We start from the raw sequence: 15478 nt of genomic DNA on the forward strand, positions 1-15478 counted from the left end.
TTTAAAGCCATCCAGTCCCTGATGTCAGCCAGGCAGTTGAGCAGCGGTTGAATAGAGCATGTACCAATGTGTCTTAGGGGGAAGTAAATTTGACAGTCATTGGCATAGAAGTGGAAGGGCATGTTGTGTTTCTGGAAAATAGCACCAAGCGGCAGCAGGTATAAAGAGAATAGGAGGGGACCCCGGATGGACCCCTGTGGGACCCCCCATTTAAGCTCTGCCTCTGTGGAACTAAAATCCTTGATGGAGACACAAAAGGATCTGTCAGTGAGGTAAGATCTGAACCAATTGAGGGTTGATCCTGTGACGCCCACCCACTGCTCCAACCTAGCAATGAGGATCTCATGGTCAATAGTGTCAAAGGCGTCTGTGAGGTCCAACAGGACAAGCAGCACAGAATCACCGGTATCTGTGAATCTGAAGATGTTGTTAAAGACCTTCAGTAGGGCAGTTTCAGATGCTTTCAAGTTGCACATGACCTGCTCTAGAGAAGATAGAGTGATGGGTTCAAAATGGTCAAAAGGAGCTACAGATTGAGGTGGGATGGATGGGTCATGAGTTGGAGGGGAAATGAGAGCCCTGGTGGTCGCAATTTTTTCCAAAAAGAAATGTCTATTGTAGAGAGCACTATCTCTTCTGCCATCATCTGCTGGGGGAGCAGCACCAGAACAAGTGACCTTAAAAAGATCAACAAACTCATAAAGAAGGCTGGCTGAGTTCTGGGGACTCCTCTAGAATCTTTGGAGATGATTTATGATGAAACGTCTTCTGTTACAAATAAAGTCCAGTTGTTTTTGTATTGAACGCTTTTTGAATTCATCATGTCCTGGATGACTGAGAATCTTCACCAGCATTTGGAGATGATTGTACAAAGAAGGATTCTTCATAAAATGAAGAACATTATAGACAATTCTCAGCATCCTCTTCATCAGACTGTCATACAACAACAGAGTGTCCTCAGTCAGAGGCTTCTTCAGATCTGCTGTAGGACAGATAGCTACAAAAGATCCTTCCTGCCCACAGCCACCAGCATCTATAACAACTCTTTAGAAACCAGTATGATGAGTTACAACCACATTTAATTTCCCTTGGGGATTAATAAAGTATTTTTGAATTGAATTTAATGTGTGGAAAACAGTTTTTGTACTACCATTATTGAAGGGAGGAGACCCCACTATTTTGAACAATTATCAACCAATCTCCAAACTCTCTATTTTACTTAAGGTTTTAGAAAACCGGATAAACACTCAAGTCAAGAAGTTTTTGGACTATTTAATATTATATCTTTCCACCAATCTGGCTTCAGGAAAAAATGCAGCACAATGACTACTTTGCTAAATGTTTTTAATGCTGTTGATGAAGCACTAGATGCTAAGGATTACTGTGCTGCACTTTACTTAGACCTGTCCAAAGCCTTTAACACTGTAGATCATGACATCTTATGCCTAATCTCTCAGACACTGGCTTCTCATATGACACTGTTGGTTGGTTCTCCAACTACCTCTCAGGTCCGAGGCAATGTGTTCAACATAATGGTACTTCATCTAGCTGCCTAACAGTCACTAATGGCATGCCACAAGTTTCAGTTTTAGAAACCACTCTTTTTATTATTATTTATATAAATAATGTAGGTCAAAACATTCCTGACACATCCTTGCATCTCTATGTTGATGATGCAATTGTTTATTGTTGAGCTAACACCTTTGCCAAGGTTTTCCAGCTTCTACAGTCTGCATTTGACATTATTCACTCAGACGTATTCCATCTCCAACTGGTGCTAAATGCTGATAAAACCAAAGGGATATTGTTTTTCAACAGAAAGTCGGTGCCAGCAACTCTTCCTCCTATCTCAACCATTCATAGTGTACTGGGTTTCATTTTCAGAAATAGATCTCGCTTAACTTTGACTGCCAAAAATGCCTTGTAACCACTACTTTTCCAAAAGCCATTGATTATAGTGACATTATTTACATGAATGCTCCTGCCAGCTCCTTGCAGATGTTGGATACTGCTATGGTGCGCTAAGATTCATAACTGGTTGTAACTACCGTACTCATCACTCGTCCACTCTGTACTAGTCAGTTGATCATCATTATCTACATGTAGGCTCTGACATGGATTAATTTTCATTCATAAATCACTCCTTAGTCTGCTACCTTATATCTCCTCCCACGTCACGTCGTCAATGCAGTTACAGCTTGTGCTCTCAGGACATTGTTACCTGCAGCGTTCCCTCAATGCAGACTGTGAAAAATCACATCATGTTGCTGCTGATCTGTTTCATGCTGCTGTGTTCATTCATGCTCAACTGCTCACACAGACTCATGTTCGTGCTGCTGTTCGACGTTTTGTTTTTTATGCTATTAGTACTTGTACTAATACACTTGTACTAGTGCATGTACCACATGACGTGCGAACGACAATAAAGAAACTCTGACTCTGACTCTGAACTTGGCAAAACTGCCTTTTCTTACTCTGCTCCTGTAACCTGGAACACCTAACAGGAATTGAAGCTCTCCACCTTTATATCTTTAGGACATTTTAAACATTTGCTATGGTCAATAGAAACATCAAAGCAAATACTGTATGTTCTTAAAACAGTCCATGCTCAATAATCCAATAGTAGACAATCCAACAATAGCAACAATTGTTGGATTGTCTACCTGAATTATTGAGCATGGACTGTTTTGGTTTTGAACCAGTTTGACCTGACTGTCGACGAGGAAGAGGGCCGGTACCACAGGAGGGGGCGTGCCAAAGACACCATCTTAGCACCAACATAACTGGTTTTCTCCACTTTGGAGTAAGCTGTTTGGGTGAAGAATCAGTTTTGTGTTGTGTGTTTCCTTGACTGATGAAGCCTTCTGGATTGAAGGTGAAACGTTTCAGCAAAAAAAGAAACTGTCCAGATGACCTGACTGAAAACTGTTTGACTGTATGTTCTTGTTTTTAGTATTTTACCTTTTGTTTATGGCACCTTGAGTTATTGTTTTATAACACTACTTTTATTTTTATTGCATTTTTACTATACTATAGTTTATTGTTGTCTGGCTAAATAAGTCTCTCTTGTAAATGAGTCTTTGTGACTCAATGAGACTAACCAGTATAAATAAAGGTTGAATGAAAAATAGTGGAAAGCATCCTACTGTATACTCCTGCATCACTGAATAGCATCGCTGCTGCTCTGTGGCAAGAAGTCTCTGCACAGTGTAGTAATAGCTGCTCAGAAGGTTGTGGAAGCCACACTTCCCACCACCATAGATCTTTACACCTTCAGATGTAAGATAAGGGCAACGTGCATCATAAGGGACCCCACCTGCCCTGCACACACCTTTTTCACACTTCTCCCCTCAGATAGAAGAATGTGGAACATCAGGACTGCTAGACTGAGGAACAGCTTCTACCCTGAAGCTGACTTTTGTACTCGGAGCTCTCTGACCTTCCTGATAAGTCGCAGCATTGTCTCTTCCAATAGCTACAGCTGTTGTAATCTTTAAAAAAAAAAAAAATAATCATTTATTATTGGTATTTATTTTTTAAAAGTGTATTATAATTATTATACTTAATTAAGACCTGGGTAACTATTTTTGTTTCACCTCATATGTCATGTGAATGAAACAAATCTTTATACAGACTTAGGTAGATGTGCATGTTAAAAATATGCATTTCTTTAAAAACAATAATTATTGACTGACAATAAAGACCCTTCTTTGTATCGTAATCTGTTAAAATCTATCTGAAATATATCTATTTAGAAAATATTTCTAAATAAAAAGCTGCCACTCTAGAGGAGACTGTAATATTTTTATGTAAGACGACCTCACGAGAGCTTCATTTTTAGGTTTTAAATTAGGTTGGAAAGATACAGAGATTGGTTATATAAACAACAAAAACACAAAGCTACTGTACCTGCAGTTGTCTTTTGCCTCAAAAAGATTAAAAAGGCAAACTGGTTCAGTCGTCCAACTTCAGCAGTCAGTGTTCATACCAACAGAGTACAATTCAGCGCTGCTCACTGTGCGTCTAATCTCCTTCTTTGCAAAAATCGGCTGATTGGCCAACACTGAGCAGTAAAAGTGATAAACTAATCACTGGTCTGTCAAAGGGCAATAAAAACATACTCCTCTTGGACCTTCTAACAATACAAGTGTTGAAGTCTTCTGGATAAAATGAAAGGAAGAAACCTAATAGATAAATAAGTTGTAAAATGTTACAAAGTACAAAAAGATTTTGCATTCCTTCATGGGATGCATATGACCTGCAACATTTCATGCCAGTTTTAGTTCATTTGGTCAAACCTTGTAAATCATGTAACCCATGTGATATTGCAAGATCTGCAATTAAAACAAAGATCTGTTGAGTACCGTATTATTCACCCTATAAGTCACTTTTTTTTTTGCATAATTTGCATGACCTACAACTTAGACACCAAGGCAACATATTTATGGATTTTTTTCATATTTATAAACCAATTTTTGGCTGAGATATGACCGTTTTCATTCATTCTGACTGAAAATATTGAACACTACCATTTTCAGCCGTTAGATGGCACTCGAGGTGTATGGCATGCCATTGTATTATGTAATAGGTAAAAGTGGTTATTAATGACACAATAGTCTTGCCCTAGCCTGCCACCGTCATCTGCCTGGAGCAGCCGTCAATTCAGCTTCATTTTGCTGCACAGCCCCGGTGAAATGCAGCTGATTTGACCACTGAAGTGCATTTATTAAGTAACAGTTCAACAGAGACACATGTTTACTATAAAGTCGAGCAAACACACAATTGTTTTTAGGTGGTTATCTTGTTAAATTTTGAAGAAATGGGCAATGAGTCACCCTCTGCGCGTTAATGTTTCCGCATATCGGCTTTAGAAAATGCAGCTGTTTTGACCGTCAAAGTGCATTTATTAAGGAAAAGTTAGACTGAGACACACCTTTACTATAAAGTCAAGCTAACAAATAATTATTTTCAAATGTTAATCTTGTTAAATTCTTGTTAAAATCTTTGCGTGCACTCTCCTGTGCAGCCAATCGATTTTTGGCTCAACACCAGCCCACATTTCCAGATTTTTTCATTTTTTTTTCATTTAGCCTTTATTTATCCAGGTTAGTCTCATTGAGCCACGAGAACTCATTTTCAAGAGAGACCTGTTTAGGGAGCACATGGTGGGGGTTAAGGGCCTTGCTCATGGGCCCAGAGTGGGGCGAATGAGGGTGGGGGCAAGTGTGGGTGTTTCACCTACCCCACCCGCAATTTGGATGTTGTCGGGGCCGGGGCGTGAACCGGCGATCTTCGGATCACAGGCCCACCTCTCTAACCTCTGCGCCACCACTCCCCCAAAATTGTCAGTTTGTCAGTGGTGATGCATAATAGATGCAACATATACGGCAAAGTGACATATTTATGGATTTTTCCACTTCATTATACATATTTGGGCTGATGCGACTTATTGGGTGGTGCGAAGTGTACAGCAGAAAAAACAGTATGTGTTTGGGATTATGCTCAGCTACTTACACATAAAATGTTTGCAAGATCTGTAAATTTCACTAAGTTATAGCCAGCTGGTCTGTCCTTGGATCAGTTGGCTGTGGCAATAATTTTGAACTGGTTGACTTCAAAAGCTAATCAACTATAAATGTCCATATACTGATCTCTTTGAAAGTTTTATTGAAATTTGTCCAGCTGTTCATGAGAAATACAGTATAATAACATGTCAGACAAACAAAAACATACACACAGAGACATGATAAAATATCATTGTTAACATTTGTCTTTAGAAACTGGCCAAATCCAACAAGAGTACCGCATATTGCACATGCTCGACTACAAACTACAAACATCATCATCCATCCATTCATTATCTTTACCCGCTTATTCCATTTTGGGTCACGGGGGTCGCTGGTGCCCATGTCCAGCAATCACTGTGCGAGGGGCGGGGTACACCCTGGACGGGTCGCAAGTCCATCACAGGGACACATAGAGACAAACGAGACAAACAACCATTCACTCTCTCACTCACACCCAGGGACAGTTTAGAGTTACCAATCAGCCTAACATGCATGTTTTTGGTCTGTGGGAGGAAACTGGAGCACCCGGAGAAAACCCACGCATGCACGGAGAGAACATGCAAACTCCACCAAGAAAGGTCCCTGGACCGGGGTTTGAACCAAGGACCTGCTCGCTGAGAGGCAGCAGCTCTACCAGTTGTGCCACCGTGCTGCCCACAAACATCATCATAATCAATTAAATTAAATTAAATTCAGTTTATTTGTATAGCACCATTTTACAAAAAGTTGTCTCGGCACTGAACAGGAACATTCACATACATAGAAAAGCCAGTTAGTAAAGTTTTCTATCTAAGGAAGCCAGCAGACTTGTTGAATCTTCACTTCATCAAAGTCTCCCATCCTGAGCAAGCATAGTGGCAACAGTGGAAAGAGGAAAAACTCCCTTTTAACTGGAAGAAACCTCCAGTAGAACCAGGCTCAGGACAAGCGGCCATCTGCTTTGACTGCCTGGGTTTGAGAGGACAGGAAGGAGAGACAGACGAACACAGAATGGTAGGTCCAGATATAGGTCCAGGTGTACCTGATAGACAAAAACACGTCAAGGATAGAAAAAATAAGTTCAAATATAAAACAGGTTGAGCAGAGTAAGTAAAGACAGTAGTAAAGTGAAGAAATGTGGTCAGTTTGTCCTCCAGCAGTCTAAGCCTATATCAGCCAATAATCATCATCATCATTATCATCAGAGATGTTCTTTTGTGGTAACAAATAATCTTCACGTGGCTTTAACAACAGAACAGTTCTTTAAAAAATGTAAGAACCAGATTTAGATACTCCCTTCTGTGTCTTCATTTCCATAGTACCGTTTAGAATTGTGTGCATCTAATGTCTGTTAGTTCTTGAAAAACAAAACATTTTGTTCAGCATGATTTCTTTTTTACAACTTTTGTTAGTCATTACAAGAGTGAACTTTGTCCCTGTATGTCCCTTTATGGGGTTAGAGTGAAAAGTACAAATTTGAGTTAACCATTAAAGATTTTTATCTTAAATTACAAAGTGAAAAGGTTTCAACACAAAGTAAAGCATGCAATATAACCCACATGGACTCATTTATTTTATTCTGTTCTTTGTATTTTTCGCCTACTCAGATTTAACATTTATGCATTTTAGGCATGTTTATACATTTTTATAAACTAAGAAAAGAAGCAAAATTGTGTTTTTTAGAAGATTGACTGTTGAAAAAAAAAAAAAATCTGTGTCTTTTTGTAGTTAGGCCCAAGCAGTGAAGCGCTGCAAAGGCCTATTGTAATCGTTCAGTTCATTAGGCCCGAGCAATTTTTCCGTCAAATGAATTGGCCTTTTGTGGGCCTTAACATATCCCAAAACTCACCAAATTTGGCGGACTGGTGAAAAAATTACGTATTTTAAGGGCGTCGCAAAAATCGCAACATAAATGGCTCAAGAGCGCCACCTGGAAATTTTTTAAATACCCTCCGCGTTAACCTTAGTTTGTCATAGAAGCATGAAATTTGGTACATTTGTCCAATTTCCCAAGATGCACAGAACACCCTCTGGCACCAACGTTGTACGATAAACAGGAAGGAGGCCATTTTGGAATGCCGTCCCAATTTTTACACCTTTTTGGCGTTTTACAGCCTCCACATTTAAACGAACTCCTCATAGGTATTTCGCTCAATCGATTTCAAACTTGGCCATTTTAGTCAAAAGGCATGGGAGACCAAAAGTTATAGAAACGGTGCATTTTGGAGCATGATGAAGGGGCAGGGCCAGACCTCAAATTTGACATCTCGCCATGAAAAACAAAACGCTAATAGCTCCTACACGAAAACTGTCTGAGACATGAAACCTTCAGTGATTGATCCACATCTGGTCCCCTGCAAGACTGAATGGTCAAATCATGACATCACTTAAGCTACGACCCCTGACAACAGGAAGTGTAAAGTTTTACGTTTAACGGTACCTATCTGACCCCTGTGATGGAATCAGCATGATAGTGTGTCCAGTGACCGAAGACATGTTGGTGTAACTTGCTTTACAACACTGACAGTTTTGGGTGGAGCATGTGGGCGGCGCGGCGTGGCAAAGAAAGACGTAAAAACGTCGCTATACATTTGGCTCTAAATTCCACAGATTTGAGTCGAGGTGTACAAAAATTAGTATGATCGATCATTATTCACCCCTTGAACAAGAATCCATGATAAATGGCCAATAGCCTCCACAGCGCCCCTTTGAATATTTTAAAACCTCAGCCCCAAGCCAATTTATGACAGATAATTCTGAAGCTTGGCAAACATCTGTATCTTCTCAGGACCTATGAAAAACTCTCTTGGAGCCCTGGTCCAAACTCAACAGGAAGTTGGCCATTTTGGGTCAAAGGTTCATTTTGGGGCGTTTCTAATTGCGAGTTTTAACAAACTCATCCTAGGGATTTTGAAAGATTGCCTTCCAACTTGGTTAAGATGCCCTTAAAACATCAGAATAAGAATAAACTTTATTGGCATTACACCGAGATACAACGCGAATATGTACGTACAGTCGTCCGAAAGATGGGTGGAATGCACAAAGCTGCAACTGTAGAAAGCATGGCCATTTTATCCTTATCAGATTGGGAAGTAAAAGTTATGAAAAGCTTGCATTTTCAGAGATGTTAAAGGGGTGAGGCCAGGCCTCAAAGTTGCACTTCACGCCGTTAATTTTCAAATGCTATAACTTTCACATTAAAAGACTGAAATGCACCAAAATTGGCATGAGTCATCCCTGTTGGATGCCTGACGATTCTCTGTGGTCATATTCTGATGTCATCAAAGCCCCACCCCCTCAGAACAAGAATTCACTTTTTTTCTTGGAATGCTCCCTCTCCGACACCCTTAACCTAATCAGGATGATCCTGTGTTAGAAGACATATAACAAGTTGATCTGACTTGATTTAAATTACAAACAGTTTTAGCTGGAGGATGTGAGCGTGGTGGCATGACAAATTAAGAAGTGACGCTGTTGAAATATGTTTGGCTCTAAATTGCACAGATTTCAGCCGAGTTGTACCAACATCACTATGATTAATCATTATCCACCCCTTGAACAGGAATCGGTGATGTGGCCAATAGCCTCCACATCAACCTCTACATTATTCTTACAGTTATGTCAGTGATACATCATCCGATCTGCACCGATTTATTGTGTCATCAGTGAGCACTTCTAGAGACATTGATATCGTGGTTTAACATATGACTCTAGTACGCCCCCTGGATTATTCCAACAGCACCTCAGACTGAGGAAGTCTCTTGGATGAGAGACGAAACGTTTCTATATTTTATTTTTTATTTTTTTTTTTGAATGTCCAGAGGACCAGATTGAACTTTTTTGGACTTATTTTAAACAGTTTAAACACAAAACACACGAATGATGTTTGTTTGAGATGAGGTGAACTCTTTTTCTGTTTAAGCTGAGATGAACTGTTTTCTGAGATGAGGTGTTCTTTTCTGAGGTGGTGTTCTTTTTATGAGGTGGTGTTCCCCTACAACATGAAGAAATTATTGCACCTACATTGCACTGAAGGTGCTACGTGCCATTTAATGTTCTGGTGGCTGTGGGGTAAAAGCTTTTTTTGGTCTATTTGTCCATGTATTAATGCTCCTATACCTCCTCCCTGATGACCATAGTTGGAATATGATGTCAACTGTGGGCGAAGAGCCTTATAAAATATTCATGACATTCCTGAGGTAGTGGAAGCTGCACAATTCTTCAAGAGATGTTAAAGAGCATCCAATGATCTTCAGGACAGTCTTAATGATCCCCTGAATTGTTTTCCTCTGTGCTGATGTGCAGCGGGAGAACCACACACAGGCAGTAGCACAAGATAGAGCAATCATAGAAGGACATTAGCAGTCTTTGAGAAATATTTTTTTAACTCTCAGGAAATCAAGTCTCTGCTGGAGCTTCATCACCAGCTCTGCTGTGTTCACACCCCAGGTCAGGTTCTCCATGATATGGACTCAGAAGAAACTGAAGTCTGACACCATCTCCACACAGTCCCCTTGGATGTATAGTGGTTGGATTTTTTTTTCTCCTGAAATTCACAACAAGCTCCTTGGTCTTAGTTGTGTTCAGGAGCAAGTTGTTGTCTTGGCGTCTTACAGTGAGTGTGTCAACTGTGACCCTTTCTATACGGTTTGCCAGGAAGTCCTTAACCCAGAAACAGATGGAGTATGGAAATCCCAGAACCGAGAGCTTACACACAAGTATTTCAGGGAGGATTGTGTTAAATCAAAAGCTAAATTCAATGAAGAGAAGACATGCTTATATCCCCTAATGCTCCATGTAGGACATAGCAGCATATTTGGCAATAGCAATGTCATCCTCAGTTGACCTGTTAGTCCTGTAGACAAACTGGTTTGTGTCGAAGGTGGAAGAAATGAATGACAAGATATACCTGAAGACCAGTCTCTCAAAACACTTCAATGCTAGGGTGAGCATTACCAGCCTGTAGTCAATCAAGCAGGTGATAGGTGACTTTTTTGGGGAGTAGAGGGACTATGCTGAAGGACTTCAGAAAAGTTGGAACTGTGGCTTGAGATAGAAACAAGATAAAGATCTTTGTGAACACCCCTGACAACTGTCCTGCAAAACTCCTCAAGAGATGTCCAGGAACATTGTCAGGTCCGAAGGCCTTCTTAGGGTTGACTGCCTTCAGTGCGTGTCTCACCTCATGATTCTCCACTGTGAAGATGGAGTTGAAGTCTCTGTGAGCTGCTGCATTTGGAATGACTACCTCTGGTGGCTCTACCTCAAAACAGACAAAGAAGTGTCCCTCTGTCAGTGACATGTCACCTCCAGCAACTTCATGACTGGTCCTGTAGTTAATGAGGTGCTGGACTCTCTTTGACAATATCTGTGCAAGTCTTGATAAAACATAGAACGCTGTCCATGAATAATTCCAGATGTAGATGTTCAAAATAGTCCAGGTAGTCCAGTCAATGTCCTGTCAAAGAAATATTGCAGCTGAGAAGCATAACCAGGCCAAGTTGTGATGGTTCTTGTGGTTGTAAGAGCATACTTTTGTAGAGGGCTGTATGCAGGATTCATTAGCTGTGCCAGATGTGGTAGCTGTTTAGATCTGTAGCTTAGGTTGATGTTTGAATAGATATTGTCTAGTGTGTTAACTGCTCTGGTTGTACACTTTACGTATTGGTATGGAGTTGGTCGTGTTTAGGGAGCACTGCTCCCTCAGGAGGTAGATGGGTCTACACTTCACAGTCATGCTCAAGCTAAGGGTAGCTGTGGCTATCGACAATTACAGTGTCCACACATCAAATCTTGTTCACATACATACACACACACCATCCTCTGCTCTTACCAGAGTCCATGGTCCTATTGTGGCACCTCGTTGTGTAGCTTGTTAGCTCAATAGCCGATTATGTAATACATGAATGAAGCTGACATGAATCCACTGACAGTTCTCTCAGTGATCTCTGCCTTCTACCTCAAGGCTTCATGTAGATAATGTGCATGTGCCACTAGACTCCCCCCTAGACCTGGCTCCAGGGTGAAGCATGGTATCACTAGTCTGAGTCAAAGTCATGTAGTCATCATACGGGTTGAATCAAATTTTATCTGGTCTATAAACCAAATTAGGACAAGCAACAGATAATGGATGGATGTGTAAAATGACAAAAATATATTTAAATATTTATTATTATAAAATATGGAATGCACAATTCTAATATACATTTATTATGTGTGTTTCTTTGACTGATGAAGCCTTCCGGATCAAAGGCAAAACGTTTCAGCACAACAAAAAAAAATGTCTAGATGACTTTACTGAAAAATGTTGGATTGTATACCTGGATTATTGAGCATGGACTTTGTTGTTTTCAACCAGTTTGACACGACTGTCAACAAGGAAGAGGGGTGGCAATGGAGGAGGGGGCGTACCAAAGAGACCATCTTATCACAAGCAAAACTGGTTTGTTCCACTTTGGAGTAAGCTGTTCGGGGAAGAATCAGTTTTGTGGTGTGTTTCCTTGACTGATGAAGCCTTCCGGATCAAAGGCGAAATGTGTCAGCACAAAAAAATAAACTGTCCAGATGACCTGACGAAACCTTTATTTAACCAGGCAAATTCCACTGAGATCACAGATCTATATTGAAAGAGAGGTCTGTGCCTGAGGCAGTCTAACATGCATGTTTTTGGACTGTGGAAGAAATGTGGAAGTACCCAGGGAAAACTCATGCAAACACGAGGAAAACATGCAAACTCAACACAGAAGGACCCTTAGTCCAATCTGGGGATTGAACCCAGGTCCTTCTTGCTGTGGATCATCAGTGCTAACCACTAGGCCGATGTGCTGCCAAACGTTGTGAAAGTTGTGTTAGGAAAATACGATTGGATCCCTGTGCTTGTCGTAAACAGCTTGTGACAGAAAGTGAAGCTTTAGCAGTACTGTACAAGTTTTCTCTTTGCAAGCAACAGAACAAAAACCAGTTCTTCAGTCTGACTCCTCTTCATCCATTCCGTCTTCATAATTTTCTGTTGCAAAATGAGTAATTTCTGAAATCCTTTCTCTGTTAAACATACTCCAATTCAAATTAAAAGGGCTGAACTTTAGACAGTGTCCAAAACTTATATTCACGTTAGATGGAGCTTGCTCCAGTGTGACCTGTCCATACATTGCATTGTACATAATGTGGCCATGTCCGTGTGACATTAATTTCCAAAAATTGATTAAACCAACTAATCAGGTATCCCTTTAAGAAATTGATAAGAGTGCATACCTTTTAAAATTTCTTCTCAACTAATGATAATACAAGTTTAAACAGCTTCACTCTAATTGGTAATGACATTTACATTTGATTATTGAGCATGCATCAGGACATTTACAATGCATTTATACTGCACTGTATTAAACGAGCAATCATTTTTACAGAGTATTTTTATATACAATAAGGAAATCTAAATGCATCAGTTTAATAACATTTTTTTGCTGAACTTCCTTTAAGTGTCAGACTAACAGCTTATGGACTAACAGACACAAACAGTTTTCTGTAGGCACATCTGAAAACCCTATTTATTTAACAAAGTGTAAATCTGTTCACACACTAGAAACACGGGTTTTAGTTCAACATTAAAAAAAAAAAAAAACAGCCTGTCAGTCCAGCAGGAAGTAAATTTCAATGAGTCTGCAGTCGGAGATGGGCTTTGGTGACATTTTGAGTTAGAATCACATCTGGTTGACATTTAACCACCTAAATATGATACAAAAAATACATAATGTAACATAATGTCAATTCAAGCTGATTCAACAAAGGTTTATTTCTATATATAAATATAAAAACAATATTATCTTTAAATGGACTGTACTTATATAGCACCTTTTTATCTTATCAAGATACTCAAAGCACTTTATACAACAATCTGTGCCTCATTTACCCATTCACACAGCTCTATACTAGATCTCTACAAAGAATAATCAGAGTTTACCTGAACCAGATTTGTTTGTCATTCTATGTTTGTACTTTGTGTTAACAACTAAATATTACATTTTAGCACTAGGTACTTATCTCTGATGCTACATATAGTTATTTTATACACTTTATGTTTGTCACTGTGATAATATATTGACTTTAGCATTTTCACAAAGTACTAGCACAATTACACCCTTATATAATCAATAATACAGCTGTGGACTGTGACGCTTGTTTCTTCTATCTCAGTTTCACATCCACTTCTCTGAAACGTTAAAATCAAACTGCGTGACCTAAATTATTAAAAAACAAATTAGTTCAATTTGTGTGCATGTATGTAAAGTAAAGACATCAGATTTGACACACTGTGCTGCCTGTTTCATTATGGAAACCTTCTTGTAACTTCTCCTTTCTTTCCTTCAGGTGCCTGACTATATTGTGGCAACAGCTGTGTTTGAGCCTCCTTTCTTACATGCACAAGGTCAGACTCAGGAAATTGGTGAGTACAAAAGCTTTGAGCCCTCATGTCTCATTGAATAAACAACCCCATCATCCTTCCCGAAATGCCTGGCTTTACAGGATTAAGCTCAGATAAACGTTTTTTTGGTCTTTGAGGCACCAGCACCAGTAATGATGGTACAGATTCAGAGGATGTTTAGGTCACAGGCCCAGTAACCAATGCCTGCCTTCTCAGCTGTTACCTTACCACTTACATCCAATAGCAACAGGTTCAAATGCCATGAGTCACCCCTGCATTTAAAACCCAACACCACCACGTCCATGAAGTTACTTCATGGGTTCTGCTGCCCAGCGCAGGGAAGAACTACGAAAAGACAAACGTCAAGACAAAATCCAGGAGACGTCACAAAGCCAAAAGGATACAATTTTTCATGAAGTATGTTCCTAAAGCACAACAGAGGTGAGCACATTTCTGTCAAAGTAAAAAAAAAAAAATTATAAAACTTCAATAATTATAATGTGAAATTAAATCCAGTCACTAACAATCAGACTAGTCCTGTTTTTGTAAACCTCTTGTTTTGTGTAATCTCCTAAAATGCTAGTAAATTATTTTTAACAAAGCTGCATGATTCATGACTGATTATGCGATTTTTGCATCAGTGACGAAAACTGCAAAATAAGAAAACATGTTTGCATCTGTTTACAGAACATATGGACACAAGCTTTAGGCTGAACACGATGCAACTCTCACTTCTGTTTTTCCTTGGTCTGCAGACTGTGACAAAAGCAGGGTGAGCATCATTCAGTGTAAAATGATAAAGAAGATGTTGTAAATTTTATAATGAAGCTGGTGAAAAAGGAACTTATTGCAGTAAACTTAGTTGGGACTCTTGTGAATCAATCTTTAAATAATGGCTTTCCAGGAATTATTCGGTTTGTTAATTTACTGACAAATTACTTTAAAACAAATTTAATGTATTTAAAAACTTGTAGCAAACACATTGTCTTCCACTAAAATACTCTGTTAAGTAACTCCTATTGTTGTTATTCAGAACAGTTGGGCATTATGAGCAAAAGCACTTTTCACATTTGTTTAGAAATTATTTATCTATATTAATGATTTTCATTTATTATTTTCACTATTTGTTTGGTTTCACTGGTCCTGTCTAACTCTTCACCTGACAGCCATATATATATATATATATATATATATATATATATATATATATATATATATATATATATATATATATATATATACACAAAGTTTACATACACTATTTAAAAAGACACATATGCATTTATTTTTCACACTATCTGATGTGAAGTCAGAATAAACTTTTCCTGTTTTAGGTCAATTATGATTACCAAAGTTTTTTTCTATTTGCGAAATGCCAGAATAATGAGAGTTAGAATTTTTTTAGGCAGTTTTATTACTTGCTTCAAAATCAAAAGTATAAATTCACTTCATTAGTATTTCGTACCATTTCCCTTTAACTGTATGACTTGGGTCAAACATTTTATATGTCCTT

General features: G+C 39.0%; 2 protein-coding genes across 2 annotated transcripts in view; one reads left to right on the forward strand and one right to left on the reverse strand.

Annotated features, from left to right (window-relative positions):
• Nucleotides 1–4019, reverse strand: part of aoc1 (amine oxidase copper containing 1) — a 16005-nt gene extending 11986 nt beyond the window's left edge. Inside the window, exon 1 of the mRNA XM_037694220.1 lies at nt 3910–4019. The gene's annotated coding sequence lies outside the window, so the exon portion shown is untranslated. The remainder of the gene's footprint in view (nt 1–3909) is intronic.
• The window catches only part of LOC119426815 (SCO-spondin-like), a 224330-nt gene that overhangs the window by 2329 nt on the left and 206523 nt on the right, over nt 1–15478 (forward strand). The window lies entirely within an intron of this gene.

Source organism: Nematolebias whitei, chromosome 20 (assembly GCF_014905685.2).
Source record: "Nematolebias whitei isolate Nwh7 chromosome 20, NemWhi1, whole genome shotgun sequence".
Lineage (NCBI taxonomy): Eukaryota > Metazoa > Chordata > Actinopteri > Cyprinodontiformes > Rivulidae > Nematolebias > Nematolebias whitei.